The 16,391-nt window shown below is 43.0% G+C and overlaps 1 non-coding gene across 1 annotated transcript; it reads right to left on the reverse strand.

The window, feature by feature from the left end:
- Positions 1-14,891: 14,891 nt before the first annotated feature.
- On the reverse strand, positions 14,892-15,030 carry LOC125410358 (small nucleolar RNA SNORA16B/SNORA16A family). The gene has a single exon (XR_007235023.2). It is a non-coding gene; the product is annotated as a small nucleolar RNA SNORA16B/SNORA16A family (small nucleolar RNA).
- Positions 15,031-16,391: the final 1,361 nt, after the last annotated feature.

Genomic DNA, 16,391 nt, shown 5'->3' on the forward strand with positions numbered 1-16,391 from the left:
CACAACCCTACCCACAAATCAATCCATGCAATAATAGAACATAATTAATAGAACATGAAACCTCATCCTCCACAATGTAAGGACCTGGAAGACATGGCCTTCACGAGTACTCTAAGAAAGATTGGTGAGGAGGGGCACCAGCATCCCTGAAGAGCTCTGCCATTTCAGAGCCTGCATGTCAGACTTAACAGTGCGAGACATGGCTACCCATTGAATAACTTAAATGCAAAGGGTCTAATTGGAAAATTGGTGAGAAAAACATTTAGGGATTGGGGGTGTGGATTGTCTTTTTATTCAAGTGGGCAAAGGTGCAGATACTCGTGTCCTGTGTGAATGCTCACTAAAAGGTGAAATCAGTAGAGGAGGACTTCACTAATAAAATAGATGAGTGACCCATTCTGTGGATAGTAGTCAACCTCTTTTCCTGACCCTCCCTGGCACTGCCCACGAACAACAGTGGCCATACTGACAGGGATGGGATGAATGCATGTACACATGGGCTCGACAACATGGAGTTTTGCTCACCAAGGCTGACCTGACTGTATCTACCGAGTGTCAGATCTGCCAGACCAGAGACCAACACTGAGTCCCAGTATGGCACCATTTTCTGAGGTGATCAACCAGCAACCTAGTGAAAGGTTGACCATATTGGAGCACTTCCATTGTGGGACATTTTCCTTAGGAAGAGATTCCTGTGTGGGTATGGGATTGCCTTTCCTTCACATAATACTTCTGCCCAAGCTAATATTCACAGAAGGCCTTACTCACCATCATAGCACACCACACAGCATTGCTTCCAACCAAGGAACGGTCTTCATAGCCAGAGAAGTGCAGCAATGTGATCATACTCATAGACTGAACAGTCATTGGGTTCAGTGTCTTCAGGATGCAGACAGCCATTATTGGTACTATTACTCAGTATCTGTCTTGTAAACTGTCCAGTTCTGGTCCTCTAGAGAACCCTGCCTAATACAGGCAGTATTAACCTGGTCAAGGTTGGTGTTGTGGGCAAGAATTAGGTAGAGAGAGGAGTTTGTCTAGGGTTTTTCAGCAGGAAAGAATGCTGTGTGATCACAGAACTGAGAGAAGGCCACTGAGACTACAGAGTTTGACAAGACCCAGGGAATACTGTGGGAGAATTTACCAAACCTGATTAATGATACCAAATAACAAGAATCCGTCGAAGAACTGTCAGTCAAGAAAAGAATTAGGCGAAAATGTTCATGGGGCAGTAAAGAAACTGCTCCACAGTCCAGGATGAAAATGGTGCTTGCACGGCTGTCTTAGCTGGGCTTTCTGCTGCTGTGATGAAGCACCATGTCTAAAAAGCAAGTTGAAGAGGAAAGGGTTTGTTCAGCTGACACTTCCACATTGCTGTTCACCACCAAAGGAAGTCAGGATAGGAACTCAAATAGGGAAGGAACCTGGAGGCAGGAAGTCATGGAGACGTGCTGCTTACTGGCTTCCTCCCCATGGCTTGCCCAGCCTGCTTTCTTTCTTTCTTTTTTTTTTTGGGGGGGAGGATTTATTTATTGCTAATTCTTTTTTTTTCTCAAAGTTTATTAAAATACAAAAGTCTCCATTTCCGCCCCTCCTCCCAACTCCCTCCCACTCCCCCCACTCCCTCCCCAAGAGCAATCAGGGTCTCCAGCCCTGTGGGTAGTTCAAGCTCCTCCCCGCTCCCTCTAGGTCCAGGAAGGTGAGCATCCAAACAGACTGGATCCCAGAAATCCAGTATATGCAGAGGAAACAAGTCCCAGTGTCATTGTCAATGGCTTTTCAGAAAGACTCCGGGCCAGTCACATTCAGAGAATCTGGCCTCATTCAGAGAATCTGGTTGGATCACTTCTTCATTCAGTCGCAGTCCAACTGGCCTTGGTGAACTCTCCTTAGATCAGTCCCCTTGTATCAGTGGGTGATCGTACCCCTCGTGGTCCTGATTTCCTTTTTCATGTTCTTCCTCCTTCTGCTCCTCATTTGGACCTTGGGGGACTCCGTCCAGTGTTCCAATGTGGGTCTCTGTCTCCATCTCCATCCATCGCCAGAAGAAGGATCTATGGTGATAAGCAAAATATTCATCAGTATGGTTATGGGCCAAGGCCAGTTCAGGCACCCTCTCCTCTGTCCAGAGAACAATCTGGGGATCGCTCCTTGGACCTGGGATCCCATTTATAATCAAGTCTCTAGTAAACCCTAAACTGACTCCCTTAGTTGAGATATATTTTTCCCTGATCCCATATCTATCCTTCCTCCCTCCCCTCCTCCCAGTCCCCCGAGCATTCCCCATTCCTCCCCTACTCCCTTCTCTCTAACCCTCTCCCCTTCCATCAACCCTCCTACCCCCCCATGCACCCGAGGTTACCTGGGACTCTTGTCTATTTCCAATCTCCAGGAGGAAAACTACCTGAATTTTCTTCAGGTTCACCCTCCTATCCAGCTTCTCTAGGATCACGAATAATAGGCTCAAAGACCTTTAATTATCCAGCCTGCTTTCTTATAGAACCCAGGACCACCAGCCCAGAGATGGAACCACCTATATTAGGCTGGACCCTCCTAGTTTAAAAAAGTGCCTGACAGCTGGATCTTATGGCGGCATTTCCTCACTTAAGGCTCCTTCCTCCCTGATGACTCTAACATGTGCCAAGTTGACATAAACCAACCAGTACAACGGTCCACTGGAGGGGGATGGAGAAAACATTGCAAAGGTGCCGTGGAGGCCATCCAGCAGAGCTGGGTAGAGGCTGAAGGATGAGGTGTCTGATAATGACTAATAACTGCCTAGCTTGGAATTGTTTTGTATCCTGGATGGTGGGATTTGAGAGAAAGGTCAGTTTTGGAGATGCTGAATGAAGCACCTCTTGTTTTATGTGTCTATTGTGTGCACACAGACATGGGTGGGAGCAGAGGCCAAAAATGTGTGATTTCATCCATTGCTCTTCACCTGATTTTAATGAGTCAGTGTCTCTCACTGAACCTGGAGCTTGTTGTGTCAACTAGACTGGCTGGCCAGAGAGCTTCTGGGGTCTTTCTGTCTTTGCCTTCCCAGTGCTGGAATTAAGGCATGGGTGATTGCACTTGTTTTTTTTTCTTTGGGTGATAAAGATCTGAACTCGGGTCGTGATGTTTGTACAGCCAGCAATTTATTGATTAAATCTTTTTCTTAGCCTTGTACCCCCCTTTGTGTGTGTGTGTGTGTGTGTGTGTGTGTGTGTGTGTGAGAGAGAGAGAGAGAGAGAGAGAGAGAGAGAGAGAGAGAAGGAGGGATGGAGTTTTGAGACAGAGTCTCACTACGTAGTCCAAGCTGTCCTTGAACTTGCTGTGTAGATGTATTAGCTGTTTTTCTACTGCTGGGATAAGACACCATGACGAAAGCAACTTATGAAAGAGTTTATCTGGGGCCTATAGCTTCAGAGGGTTAGAATTAATGATGGCAGAATGGAGGCGGCAGGCAGCTGAGAGCTCACATCTTGCACCACAAGCAGGAAGCGGAGAACTGGCTGAAGATGGCATGAGGCTTTTGAATCCTCAAAGCCCACCCCAGTGACTCACCTCCTCCAATAACACACCTCCCAATCCTTCCTAAACAGTTCTAGCAACTGGGGACTAAGCATTCAGACACATGAGCCTATTGGGATCATTTCATTCAAACCACCATAATAGACCAGACTGGCCTTAAACTCACAGAGATCTGCCTCCTGAGTGCTGGGATTAAAGTCATGTGCCCACCCCCGTTTTCAACAGTACCTTTGTTTCTATCATCCAATTGGAGAAGTTCACTGGCAGCTGAATATCTAGCTCTCAGCCTTAGAAGACATTGCTGTGATTTTAATCTGGAGCATTCCCCAAAGGGGGCATTTAAAAGCATAGCGCAATTGGAAAGCAATAGAAATCTTTAAGAGGTAGGGTCTGCTGGGAAGTTTTATGGAACTGTGTGTCCTCAAAGGGGATTGTGGGATGCCAGTCTCCCTTTCTCCCCTTGCTTCCTGCCAAAGTGATCTGCTTTGTTCTACCACATCCTTCTGCAGCGATACACTGCCCTCACCTCAGGCAGAAGAACAATGAGGCCAGTGAAGTGTGAACTGAAGCTTAGAACCAAAGTGAGGCTGCCCCTTACATCCTTACATGTGGTATATATGGTATGGACCTAAGAGGACAGACATGCAGTATAGGTTCCAAAAGACACAGGTGTGTTTGAAATGACATTTCAGAAGATGCCCAAATTTGAGGTAAGAGGAGTTCCGGGGAGGTTAGCTGACAGGAATCATCAGAGTTATATAGAAGGACTACATTCTGTATTCCTCAATATAGTGAGGCGACTATAGTTTATAATAGTCAAATGTGTATTCTGGAAAGATCTGGAACAGAGGAACCTGAAATTTCCAAACAAAGAAATGGCGAGTCAGACACCATGGCTATATTCTGCCTATGAACAAAGCACCCAGAGGCAGAGGCAGGAGGTCATTAGTGAAAAGTCAACTCTGGCTACATAGTGAATCTGAGGCCTGTCTGGGCTATGTAGAAAGTTCCTGTCTCAAAGCAAACAAAGAAACAAAGAAACAAACCGGTCTCAGTGACTCATGCTTATAATCTTAGCAACCAGGAGGGAAAGGCAGGAGGATTTCTGTGAGTTCAAGGCCAGCTCAGGCTACTATTGAGTTCCCAGACTGTCTCAGGTCCTAGTCTGAAACCTTTTTTCAAAACCAAAGCAAAACAAAGCAGGGCTTGTGAGCAGACTCAACAGGTGGAGACAAGGAGCGCCTATAGAGCCCATTGGCTAGGAAGACCAGCCACATTGATGAATTCTCGGTTTGACTGAGAAACAATGCCTCAATTAACACAATAGAAGAGCCATTGAGGATGATTCCAGACATCAACCTGAGGTGCCCACACACACCCACACATAACCTATGAATATCACACACACACATACACACACACACACACACACACACACACACACACACACAATGGAGAAAAGAAAAAAGACCCCCAAATCAAACAAATAAGTAAAATAAATGATAAGAAAAAGTGAATAAGATAATTACCCTGAATTAATGAGTATATTCTGTGCACATGTATTGAAATAGTACATTCTGCCCCACTAATAGTCACAGTGATTACATGCTCATCAAAAAAAAAACCCACAACAATTTAAAAGTTAAAATTCAAAAGTAAACTAAATTTAAAAAAATATAGAAAATGTCGAGTGGTAGTTGTTAGTGTCTGGAGCCACAAACCCCAAGTAAGAAATAATTATAGGTTAAGTCTCCCTTATCCAAAATGCTTAGGTGTATAAGTATTTAAGATTTTTGTTTTTCAGATTTTGGAATATTTCCTTGTCAATAATGAAATGTTTGGGGGGGGGTGAGACAGAAGACTAGATATGAAGTTCATTTTTGCTTCCCAAGTATCTGATATATATATATATATATATATATATATATATATATATATATATAAAGGTATTTTGCCTATGAGCAGTCATATATAGTCAGTTATAAAATTTTCCACTTATGTTAGCACATCAGTATTCAAAAGTCTGGATTTTGGGACACTTTACTTTGGATTTAGGAGTGTTCATACTGTGTGAGGAATGTAGGCCAGAACCATACTTGAGGTCACTAGTTGGGACTGTCTACTTTAGCTGTGTATTACCACATGAAAATTGGACTTTGAAGGCTGTCTGGGAATCTGGATTTTATTTTGAAATGTCCCGATGTTAAATGTTGACTTGGTTTTAGGAAGTGACATTCCTATACATAAAAATAGATGTATTCGAAGTAGGCTACCTGCTTTCACTTAGTAGTCTCTGCTGAAGGATGACAAGGGAAGGGTATAGGACAAAGCTGTGAGGAGTCTGGTTGAAAGAGTCCATCCAAAGACCTGACCTAAGCATGGTGATCCATGCATGTGTTCCTAGCTTTCAAGAGGCAGAGGCTAAGATGCTGGAGAAACATCTTGTCTCAAAAGCAACGAATGGATGATGGAGTAAAAGAGTGGTGGCCAGGCAGGTAGACCAGAAAAGCATAGTGTCCTGAAAGCCAGGGCAATAGGCCATTCCATCATCCATACTCATAGTGGAAACTGTCTGACCTTTGATCCAGTTTTCTCTAATCTAGAAGGCAGAGCTTCAAGATTTTAAAACCTTGTGGCATTTATATGTACAGTCCTGTAAACGCTGTCACAAGTTCCTGTCTTTCCATAACCCAAGCCTCATTATTATTTGTATACTTATTTATTTATTATTTTGTATTGAGAGAGGTATCTTTTTGTAGGGAACAGTGTCTGCTTTGCTCCTTTTTATATTTTGTTTTATTCATTTTACATACCAACTGCAGTTCCCTCTCCCTCCCCCCACCCCCCAGCCCACCCCCCTCCACTCCTCAGAAAGGGTAAGGCCTCCCATGGGGAGTCAACAAAGCCTGGCACATTCAGTTGAGGCAGGTACAAAGCCCACCCCCTCCCCCACCTGCTTCAAGGCTGAGCAAGGCATCCCACCCTAGGGAATGGGCTTCAAAAGGGCAGCTCATGCACTAAGGAGAGATCCTGGTCCCACTGCCAAGGGCCCACAAACAAACCAGGCTACAAAACTGTTGCTGCATGCAGAGGGCCTGGTTCAGTGCCAAACAGGCTCCCTAGCTGTCAGTCTAGAGTCTGTGAGCTCCCACAAGTTAGGGTCAGCTGTCTCTGTGGGTTTTCCCATCATGATCTTGACCCACCCTTGCTCATATAATCCCTCCTCCCTGTCTTCGACTGAACTCTCAGCGCTCCCTGAGGTATCATCATGTTGCCCAGGCTGGCCTTGAGCTCCTGGACTCAATTAAGCCTCGGTATAAGCCTCTGGAATAATTGGGGGTACAGGTGTATACCACTGTGTCTGGCAACCACTGACTATACTTTTGAAAAATCTTCTTTTACTCTGGGGTAATAATTTTGTTTACTTCAAAGAGAGGAAGTTCAACTCTTAGGAAAAGGTTATGACCATACCAAGAGCTATAGGCTGTGTTTCCAAGCTCCCCCCCCCCCCCGTGAGGGAAACTGAATAGCAGTAAAGTGAACAATGAGCTAAGAGTGGAGAAAGTTGGTCATGGTAGCACACACCTGTGAGCCCAGCACTTGGGAGGTGAAGGAAGGAGGGTCGGGAGCTCAAAGCCATTTTCAGCTACCTACAAAATTCGAGGCCAGCCGCACACTGATTTTGAGCCAACCTGGGTTACATGAGGCCCTTTCTAATAAAAAAGAAAAAAACCCTCAAATATATTCTATAGACTTCTATTATGTTTTAATAGAAAAGGCATTTTTTTACAGAAAGGAAGAAGAAAGCCTTACCATATGCTTTCAGCTGACTTAGCTATGAATAAGCATTCTACTATCTCTATTCATACGCAGGGGCTTGTGTGCATAAGAAACAGGTAAGCACTCCAAAGTGAATTGAAAATGTTTCACCTCTTAAATTAGTATATGAAGCATTAGGCATCATTATAACATTTTGCTTCTTCTTTTGAGATAAGCTTTTACTGTGTAGCCCCATGTGGCCTTGAACTTATGGCTGCCCCCGAGTGCTGGGCTTGTATGCATGCACCACCCCTCCTGGCAAAAACAGGTTAAAATATCGATTGGATGTGGTGGCATATGTTTACCTTCCTAGATACTCAGGAGGTGGAAAGAGGATCACTTGATACTAAGAGTTCAAAGCCAGCCTAGACAATACAGTTGGGACTTCCTCTCAAAGACAGCAAATCAATGGAGAACAAGAAAGGTGTAGTTCAGTGGTAGAGGGTTTACCTAGTGTAAGGTCAGTGGTGAGGAGAGCGGTCAGTGACAGCACAGGCTTTCTTTGGGAAAAGACTCGTGAAGGGAGGGTCTCTACTGTAAAGAGCCAGAGTCCATAGTCTGCATGCAGGCTGGCCTAGGGTATTTGGAAGGCAGAAAAGAGCAAAGGTGAAGGGAACTGCAAACTTTCCAATGTTTGACTCACGCATGGTTAGTTCTAAGAGGCGAGCTAGGGAAATAAGGCCAATGGTGGGTAAGGCACTACTGGGGGTTGGGTAAGGCAGGGAGGGCAAGAATCTAGAAAAATAAGATACTCGAGTTTAGAGAATTGTCATGGTTTAACCAAAATGGAGGCACTTTGCAACATGGTATGACCATACATCAAGCATGCATGAGGCCCTGGGTTCCATGCCCTGTACTGCAAAAGAAAAAGTAAAAAAAAATCAATATGAAATATTAGCATAAAGTATCAATATGAAAAGTTGATATGAGCATCAATATAGTATAGCAATATGAAATGTAACTTCTAGAACTTGAGAACTCTTAATGCGGACGTCCACAAGTTATATTGCCCAATACTTACTTATGTACTAGTGATGCTAAACAGCTTTGGTGATCTGTATCACTTATTGTCCAAATAAGAACATTTTGAAGTATGAAAACAGGTGCTTTTAGTAGTCATTTCAGGACAACAGGCAAAACACGAGGCCCTCTGGGTAATATGGGGGACACACGATCACCCCAAGTTAAGACTAGCACATCCCTGGATACATAATTAAATGATCAGATTAGTATGACATGAGATATGTGTATGCAAAATGACTTTTCCCACACACTCTCAAGCAGTTGGATACACCATAATCAGGTCTCAGTTTTACACCCTGGGCTAAGCAAGGGAAGAGAAAATAGTAAGGATAAAACTTGCCAACTCCAGCTCATTTCCTTGCTTTCAATGCACATTTAGAAATCCAACAGGATTTGCTTTGTTCTAGCCTCCTGAACCCTGATCAGGTAATTTCAGTTCTAAGTCTTAGAGAAGGAGGGTCTGATGGGTAAAAAGAAGACTGGACAGGTCTTTGCTGAAAGCCAGTGAAAATAACAAGTAGGGGAATCGGCACGCAAAAGATGGTAGGTTCAGTAGCGTCATATCTCAAGCAAACTAATGTACAGTGCATTTATATTCTCATGCAAGCAGATGAGATTCAACGGTATGCACAGAATTTGAATGTCTCCTATGACTCATTTGGAGCCTGGCTGCGAGCTCTAGCGAGCCCCCTTAGGCTGGAATGATTTGGGGAATATGGTGGGTGAGATTAGCAGGACAATAATTTACATATGTTTTCATTTTTCGGGTTTTTTTTATCTTTGTAAGTTTGAGGTGGGTTACATACCTTTTTGAGAAGTCTCGCTGGAATGTGATTGAGTCACGGTGGCAGCTGATGTACTCTTAGAAGACACTGCTACAGATGGGCATTTCTCAGTAATCAGGTAAGTAGGCAAGCTGGCCTTTGTTCTCCGCATAATCTCCAGCGCTCTCTGATCCGCAGCACGGCACATGAAAAGCAGCACATCTGAATTGACAAAGAGATCTTTATTTCTCTCCCACAATGAGCTGAGAAAAGGGAGAAAGAGAATTGGGAGTGTGAATTTGTTTCTTTGGGAGTGTGCACTATCAGTTTGAGCAAAGGAAATGCTAATGGAACTTATGTTCCTGCCTAGAGACTGCATTTCCTGCTCGACTGTTGTATTATGTTTTGTGCTGGGTCCAGAGGCCCAGCCTCCCACTCAGTGGGCCTGGATGGGAAAGCAAAAAGAACAGCTGCTTGGGAGAGAGGGATCCATGGTCACTCTAGTTCTACTCCTGGCTAAAAGGAATACTGCTCCTAGCTGGGTAGGAGCAAAGTGTGCCTGCTTGGAAAATCTACACATATAGACAGTTGAGGCTGAAATAAAATGACTAACATGCCAAACTTTTGAGTTTTTTTAAAGTAGGCTGCTGTCTGAATATTGCCTTTGGATAAATCACATTAGGGTAGTGTTTAGTTATTTAGTTTCTGGACCCAAATCCTGTGTTCTTCGTACAGATGATTCTGCTGAAGGCAATGTCTCTGTCTTGGATACACTCCCATGGTGACCCTAGGCTGGGTAACCATCACTGTTTCATGCTGGTTTGACAACAGAACAGTCAAAACAATCCTTGCTTCGCTGGCTGTTTTTATTAGTTTTTAAAGACAGGGTCCCATTATGTTGCCCAGACTGACTGTCTTCAACTCCTGGGCTCAAGTGATCCTCCTGCCTCAGCTTCCAGAGTATTAGGACTACAGGTATATATTACCATGCCTGTCTTCTTGTAACAGTTTGAAGTTTATTACTAATGACTCTCTTCCAACATTAGTGTTTTATTATTTTATGGATCCTTTGCAGTAATTTTTATGCTGCGTGCTAGAGGCCTATTTCCTACTACTTGTCTGTCCAGTTTGAAATTCATTTTTAGAGAAAATAAGCACATAAAGTTATGACACGTCCATACACAAACACTTTGAGTAGGGGCTGGTGTTGCTCAGTATGGTTTTCAAGTCCTGGGTTCAAATGATCCTATCTTAGTCTCCCAAGGGCTGTCACCATTGGTGTGCACCACTGTACTAGGGGAGCAGGATATTTCATTAGCTTTCCATTCTTTAAAAAAAAAGATTGGTGTGTGTGCACATACGCCCAATACACATGCATGAAAACCCTTGCACACAGCACACACACTCATGTTTGATGTGGATATGTGGGTGCATATGGCATGGCATGCATGTGGAGGTCAGAGGGTTACTTTGAGGAGTTGGTTCTCTCCATTCACCTTTACATGGTTTCTAGGGATGTAACTCAGGTTGCCATGCTTGTGTATTGAGTGCCTTTATCTGCTGAACTGGCTCTGTAGCCTTCGTTCTTACGCTGGCTGGATGATGTTTCACATCAAATGTCTCCTAGACTCTAGTACCTGGGGTACTTGATTCCGACCAATTGGAGGAGGTAAGGCACAAAGTGTGAGTGGTCATCTCTGACCTAGTATTTTTTGTTCTAGTATTTGATAAGTGAACATTGAATGTTTTGCGTGAATCATGTGCATTCTACGCTCTGGAAATGGCATAGAAATTTCAGAGTATCCTATTCTATAGGGGGTTGTCAGTTAAGTATGTCCTTGATTCAACTCTTGGTAGGATTTTGAAACTTTGAACAGGGAGTGACAACGGTTCATGAGGAGCATGGGAAGGTTTAAAGCCCTTTGTCCTTCAGCAATGATCTCTCTCTCTCTCTCTCTCTCTCTCTCTCTCTCTCTCGTGTGTGTGTGTGTGTGTGTGTGTGTGTGTGTGTGTGTGATGTGCCCTGTTACAGTACACATGTGAAGGTTAAAGGAAAATTTTGTGGAGTGAGTTCTGTCCTACCATGGTTTCTGGGGATCGAACTCGGGTTGTGAGACTTGCAGCAAGTGCTTCCCCGCTGAACTGCGTTTCCTTGCCAGCCCTCTCTCTTACTTAGCACAGTGCTAGTAAAAATGTCACTGGATATTCAGACAGGCACATTCCTAGCAGATGGTTCTTAACTTGGACACTGTGTGTGAGGGGTCAGAGTTAAACACCCGTGGAGTCAAGTTCAGTTCCCTGGGGCTTTCGTTTCCCTCTGTGTTCTTTGGAAATCACTTCCTGGTGTTCTAATTCTCTATCTTGCCAAGCAGCAAAAACCACTAGGAAAATCCCCGGAAGTAGCTTGTGGTTAAGTTTCAAGTTTTTTGGCTCTTATCCAAACACTCATGAGTTTCATTTGTGTTCACATATAAGAAAAGCCAACCCAGATCTCCTAATAATGCTTTATTTAGTGCTTAAACTTTAATTGCAGGGTATAAATGATACCATTAGGAACCGATATCAATACTAATGCCACCTATATTATTATTTACTCGGCTGAAAACTAAGCTTGTTGAAATATATTTATTAACGCTGCACCCTAGAACTCCACATTTAAAGCTTAATTCTGTGGCTGTTCATGAATTCTCAGCATACTGTGGTGTCGAGGAGCCTTCTTAGCTTGAGATAAGTTCATTATTAAATTCGAGTGATGTGTTAGGGCATTTTTTTTTCAGGTCACAAAAACAAGCTGTTTTATTCAAAGGATGAAAAGCTCTGTGAAATTCGGGCCCTTTTAACCAACAAACAGTTAAATTTGGCATCTATGATGTATAAACTTTGCTCCTTAGCATTAAAATGTACTTTCTTCATTCTGTAGATTTCCTTTTCAACCATGGCTATTGTTTGTCACTAACAGCTAGCTTTTGTGAAGTTAATAAATGTGCATAATAAGGACATAAAGGTATGGAGAAGTAATACTGTAATCCTTTTGTTTGGATAATCAGTCTAATGTATGCAAATTAAACCTTATTAGTACTAGGGTTTTGTGTCTGCTTATCAAAATGTGCCATTTTCATGAAAATTGGAAGTCCATTATATAAAGTTATTATTAACAATCATTTAGGAATTATATACGGTATGCAAATTAAAGTTGATTACAACTAATTAAGGGCTTTCTTTGTTATTTGACCTTGTCTGCTTTTTATGTAAATATGTTTCTTTTGGTCTGGCATATTTTTAGACTCAGAAAAGTATATTAAGACAAGTTACATTATGTATTTTTTAATATATCTCTGTGTTGCCATTGTTTATGCCCTCATTTCCAGAGGCACATATGATATGCTAGAGCCAAGCAGCTCGCTGTTTGGTGATGGTTGTCTAGCTGAGGAGGATTTCAGAAACAGAAAACAATCACCTCTCCAAGTCCCTTCAGGAAGATTTGTGGAAAGCGAGCACAACCCCAGTGTAGCATGTAAGCCAGTCTTCATGCAACAATGCCCCCTTTTCCCACTATTTATTGACTTCAGTCAGTCTTGAGTTACGGAGTTCTAAACAGAGCTCAGTAATACGTGATCGTCACTCACTCCCAAGATGTCTTTCAAACACAATTGTTTGTTATCTGCGAAGGCATTCGACTCAAGATTAGTGACTTCATCACAGAAAGCACAAGTCAGCAGCAACGGCTTTACAAAGTATATGGTCCCTATAAAGTGAGAAGTTTCTCGGTAGGTGAAGAGGAGACATTTAGAGAATAGAAAGGTTTTTTCTTCATATTAAGTGTGTGTGTGAGTGTGTGTGAGTGTGTGTATGTGTGTGTGTGTGAGTATGTGTGTATGTGTGTGTGTGAGTGTGTGTGAGTGTGTGTGAGTGTGTGTGTGTGTGTGTGTGTGTGTGTGTGTGTGCATGTGAACACCATGGCTTGTGTGTAGAGATCAGAGGACAACTCTTGGTAGCTCTCTCCTTCTACCGTGTGGGGTTTCAGAGATTGAACTGAGGATGTCAAGCTTGGTGGTTAGTGCTTTTACCTGATGAGCCATCTTGCTGGCTTCTAGATTGAGAAATGTTTTTAAAGACTTATTTATTTTATTTTATGTGTATGAATGTTTGACTTGTTTGCATGTATGTGCACCATGTGCGTGCCTGGTGTGTGTGGCAGTCAGAAGAGGGCATCAGATCCACTGGAGTTGGGCTTAAAGGTGCTAGTGAACTGCTGTGTGTGTTCTGGGAAATGAACCCCAGTCCCTTGCAACAAGTGCCCTTACCCCCTGAGCCATCTCTCTAGACCCAGGAGTGAGACTTCTAAATACTTGTTATATCTTTTATTTAGTGCCATTGTTATAGTTGTTTTTGGTGAACAATGAGGCTCAATACTATGGTTTAAGCAAAGGGTCCTGTGGTACTTGCTTTAATTCTGGAATAGGAAAGACCCACTAATCAATAATTTTCAAGTGCCTTAAAGTGTGTGGGCAGGAAAAATATGGGAAAATAAAGGAACTGAGAAAAGATGTCAAATGGGCTTAGGAATGTTGCTCAGTGGTAGAGTGCTTGCCTAGCATGCATGAGGCCCTGAGTCAGATCTTCCACATGGTAGAAATTGGGCGTGGCAGCATGAGCCAATATTTAGCAGGCAAAGGCAGGAGGATCAGTAGTTTAAGTTGTCATTAACTACTTAGTTAATTCAAGGCCAGCTGTGGCTACCCGAGATTCTGTCTCAAAATATAAAATAAAACAAAATGCTAGCATTTTTTCAAGAGTAGGGGGGAAATAGGTAGTATCTACATGTTTCAAAATGCAGTTGATGCTGAGAAAATGGTTCAGCAGGTAAAGGTGTTTCTACCAAAGCTGACAACCTGAGTTCAAGTCCTGTGATGTGCACGGAGGAAGAAGAGAACCAGCTTCTTCAAGTCATCCTCTGCCTTCCAGTTGTTCTCCACGGGGCATGCATGTCTGCCTTCATACACACACACACACACACACACACACACTTACACACAATACACACACATACACACACATACACACACACTCACACACACATACACACATACACACACTCACACACACATACACACACACATACACACTCACATACACACACACACACAACACACACAAGAGAAATTTCAAAGTGAAAAAAGGCAGATGGAGAAACCAAGAAGTGTACAATCACACCTTTCATCTAAATTTGAACACTTATTTATTTTATTTTTATTTATTTTTTGATACAGGGTTTCTCTGTGTAGCTTTGGAGGTAGACCAGGCTGACCTCAAACTCACAGAGATCCACCTGCCTCTGCCTCCTGCATGCTGGGTTTTACGGTGTGCACCACCACCACTTGGCGAACATTTATTTATTTAGTTAGTTTTCTGCTTTGAAAACTGATGATTTAGTCTTTAAAAATAGCATTTGAATTCTTCATTTTTTTGAATGCTAACTCAGTTATCCACAATAATCTTATAGCTCCCTGTAGCTAGTGCTAAGAAACATAATGGCCTGACCAGGCTTAGCTTACAGGGCAGTAACCCAAAGCATTGCTATGTTTCCAACATTGCCACTAGATGTTTCCAAGGTGAACATACTTGCAAGTGCCCCTTCATGTTGCTTATTGGGCTCAGCAAACTGCTTCCAAAGCCCTATTCTGTTGACTCCATGTTCAAGGTTCAATAGTTGTAGAGTGTCCAGTGGTAACAAAACTCTCTGGCTACTTTTCAGAAATGTCGAGATGGAGCTGTCTTTTCCTGACATCTTACAGATGTGTTCCAGCAAATGGAAACAGGTAATGACAGGTAAGGAGAACGGTTAGCTGGGGCTTCTTTTGACCACATCAGTTATGCAGAAGCAGCTGCAGCTTTGACAAGGGCTGCCATTTGAATTCTTTTTAAAGGGATTAAAAACTACATTTAAAAAGCTTTTCTTATCACCGTGTATGTGTGTGTGTGTGTGTGTGTGTGTGTGTGTGTGTGTGTGTGTGTGTGTGTATGTGCAAGTTCGTGTGCAGTTAAAAGGACAACTCTGGCCTTCTGCCATTTAGGTCTCCAGACTTGGTGACAAGTGCTCCTATTCACTTAGCCATCACATCAGCCTCCAAAGCAGCCTTTGAATTTACACTTGTGGGCAGAGAGAGGGCTCCGTGATTAAGAGCATTGACTGCTGTTGTAGAGGACCTGGGTTCAATTCCCAGCACCCACATGGCAGCTCACAACTGTACCTGCTGTTCCAGGGAATCTGACATCTCATCTGACCTCTGAGGGCACCAAACACACACACTGTGCACATAGCACAAATAGGAAAACCAGTAATACACGCAAAATAAAATAAATAAACCTAAGAATTAAAAGTGTTACATAAAGGCAGAAAAGTACACATATAAGCGGACAGCTCAACACTCTGATGTAGCTATGATCCAGATCAAGAGGTGGCACATTGAGTCAGATGTGGTGGCACACGTCTTTAGTCTCCTCACTGAAGGCAGACGCAGGCAGATCTCTGTGAGTTCGAGGCCAGCCTGATCTACACAGTGAGTGTCAGGACAGCCATGACTATGTAGAGAGTACCTGTCTCAAAAACAAAAAGAAAGAAAAAAGATAAGAAAAGAAAGTGTACATTGATTATACTACAGTACTTCTTTGCTTTTTCACAAATTGGGCAACAGGATAATATACAGGTCTCTTTCTGGTGTCTCTTGGAGAGAATTGTCACCTGCACAACATTGAAAAGCCCAATCTACCTACATGGTACCTCTCTTATAAAGGGAGCCTTTATGCTTTCTGGAAAGTACTTTCTGGAAAGTGCAGAAAATCAAGAAGAGGCTAAGTTCATACCTTTCTCTGAGGCTATAGCAATCCACGCACGGAATAGATGTTGCAGGTCACTCTAGCCTTCAGAAAAGCTGTGCCCCTGGGTGTCACAGCATGGTTAAAGCTTTCATATGGAGTCTCCCATGTTCTAGGTGTCTCAGTACTTCCTCATCCTCCCTACGGCAGGTGTCCGCCATCTTCCCTCCACAGGACAGCCTTCATCAGCCCTTGCTTTTGCTTTACTTCCCTTGTTCAGTATAACAGGACTCAGCCCTTTTCCAGACTCCACTGGAGGAGGTGCAGTGTTTTTTTTTAAATAAACATTTTCTGTCCTGTTCCTCCAATAAGCAAAGCTTGTCCTTCTCAGGGTCAAAATGTGTCCAGTCAACGTTCTCATGTTTTCTCAAGAACAACGTTTTCTAATAGTTG

The sequence above is a fragment of the Myodes glareolus genome, chromosome X (genome assembly GCF_982192425.1).
Source record: "Myodes glareolus chromosome X, mMyoGla1.1, whole genome shotgun sequence".
In the NCBI taxonomy this organism is placed as follows: domain Eukaryota; kingdom Metazoa; phylum Chordata; class Mammalia; order Rodentia; family Cricetidae; genus Myodes; species Myodes glareolus.